At 36.2% G+C, this 2,266-nt stretch overlaps 1 non-coding gene across 1 annotated transcript; it reads left to right on the top strand.

Annotated features, from left to right (window-relative positions):
- Positions 1-960: 960 nt before the first annotated feature.
- LOC130942573 (small nucleolar RNA R71) lies at positions 961-1,068 on the top strand. The gene has a single exon (XR_009071140.1). It is a non-coding gene; the product is annotated as a small nucleolar RNA R71 (small nucleolar RNA).
- Positions 1,069-2,266: the final 1,198 nt, after the last annotated feature.

Raw genomic sequence — 2,266 nt, 5'->3', positions numbered from 1 at the left:
TTCATCCTCTTCAGAGGAAGAATAGTTCTCAGAGCTCATGAATGGCAGAAGGAGGTTCAATAGAATCTCTATGGTCTCTATATGAGCCTCAGATTCCTTTAGGTCCTCAATAGGGAACTCCTTCTGGTCTGGGAAACGTCCCATGAGGTCTTCCTCATTGGGATTCACGTCCTTCCCTTCCTCTCTAGGTTCGGCCATTTTGATTATGTCAATGGCCTTGTACTCTCTTTTTGGATTCTCTTCAGTATTGCTTGGAAGAGTACTAAGAGGAATTTCAGTGACTTTCTTACTCAGCTGGCCCACTTGTGCCTCCAAATTTTTGATGGAGGACATTGTTTCACTCATGAAACTTAAAGTGGCCTTAGACAGATCAGAGACTATGTTTGCTAAGCTAGAGGAGCTCTGCTCAGAATGCTCTGTCTGTTGCTGAGAAGATGATGAAAAAGGCTTGCTATTGCTGAGCCTGTTTCTTCCACCATTATTAAAGCCTTGTTGAGGCTTTTGTTGATCCTTCCATGAGAAATTTGGATGATTTCTCCTTGAGAAATTATAGGTGTTCCCATAAGGTTCACTTATGTAATTCACCTCTACCATTGTAGGGTTCTCAGGGTCATAAGCTTCTTCTTTAGAAGATGCCTCTTTAGTACTGTTGGATGCATTTTGCCATCCATTCAGATTTTGGAAAATCATGTTGACTTGTTGATTCAAAATTTTGTTCTGAGCCAATATGGCATTCAGAGCATCAATTTCAAGAACTCCCTTTCTCTGAGGCGTCCCATTATTCATGGAATTCCTCTCAGAAGTGTACATAAATTGGTTATTTGCAACCATGTCAATAAGTTCTTGAGCTTCTGCAGGCGTTTTCTTTAGGTGAATGGATCCACCTGCAGAATGGTCCAGTGACATCTTGGAGAACTCAGATAGACCATAATAGAATATATCCAAAATGGTCCACTCTGAAAGCATGTTAGAAGGACACCTTTTGGTCATCTGCTTGTATCTTTCCCAGGCTTCATAGAGGGATTCACCATCTTTTTGTTTGAAGGTCTAAACATCCACTCTAAGCTTGCTCAACTTTTGAGGAGGAAAGAACTTAGCCAAAAAGGCTGTGACCAGCTTATCCCAAGAGTCCAGGCTATCTTTAGGTTGTGAGTTCAACCGTGTTCTAGCTCTATCTCTTACAGCAAAAGGAAAAAGCATGAGCCTATAGACTTTAGGATCTACTCCATTAGTCTTAACAGTCTCACAGATCTGTAAGAACTCAGTTAAAAACTGGTATGGATCTTCTGATGGAAGTCCATGAAACTTGCAGTTCTGTTGCATTAGAGCAACTAGTTGAGGCTTCAGCTCAAAATTGTTTGCTCCAATGGAAGGGATTGAGATGCTTCTTCCATCAAATTTGGATGTAGGTGTAGTATAGTCACCAAGCATCCTCCTTGCATTATTATTTTTGGCTGCCATCTCCTCTTCCTTTTCGAAAGTTTCTGTAAGGTTGTCTCTGGATTGTTGTAATTTAGCTTCTCTTAGTTTTCTCTTCAGAGTCCTTTCAGGTTCAGGACCTGCTTCAACAAGAGTATTCTTGTCCTTGCTCCTGCTCATATGAAAAAGAAGGGAACAGAAAATAATAATAGGAATCCTCTTTACCACAGTAAAAAGATTCCTTTATATTAGTAGAAGAAGAAAAGAATAGAAGAAGTGAAAAGGTAAGAATCCAAACACAAGGGGGAAGAGAGTGGGTTCGAATTCTTGAGTGGAAGAGAAGTGTTAGTAGATAAATAAATAGAAGGAGATGAGAGAGGGAGAAATTTGAAAATAAATTATGAAAAAGGGTTAGTGATTTTCGAAAATTAAGATAAGAAATAAAATTAAAATTAAAATTTGAAACAATTAGTTAATTATAAGAATTTTGAAAAAGATGGGAGGTAATTTTCGAAAATTAGAGAGAGAAAAGTAGTTAGGTGGTTTTGAAAAAAGATAAAAAACAAGCAAAAAGTCAATTAGTTAGTTGAAAAATATTTGAAAAAATTAATTCTTGAAAAGATAAGAAATTAGAAAAGATTTTTGAAATCAATTTTGAAAAAGATATAATTTGAAAAAGATATTTTGAAAAGATATGATTAAAAAAGATATTTCGGAAAAGATTTGATTTTTAAAATTAAAATTGATTACTTGACTAACAAGAAACTAAAAGATATGACTCTAGAATTTAAAGATTGAACCTTTCTTAACAAGAAAGTAACAAACTTCAAATTTTTGAATCAATCAC

This window comes from Arachis stenosperma, chromosome 7 (assembly GCF_014773155.1).
Source record: "Arachis stenosperma cultivar V10309 chromosome 7, arast.V10309.gnm1.PFL2, whole genome shotgun sequence".
In the NCBI taxonomy this organism is placed as follows: Eukaryota; Viridiplantae; Streptophyta; class Magnoliopsida; order Fabales; family Fabaceae; genus Arachis; species Arachis stenosperma.
The sequence above is the reverse complement of the archived record's forward strand: the minus strand, read 5'-3'. Positions and strand labels throughout refer to the sequence as shown.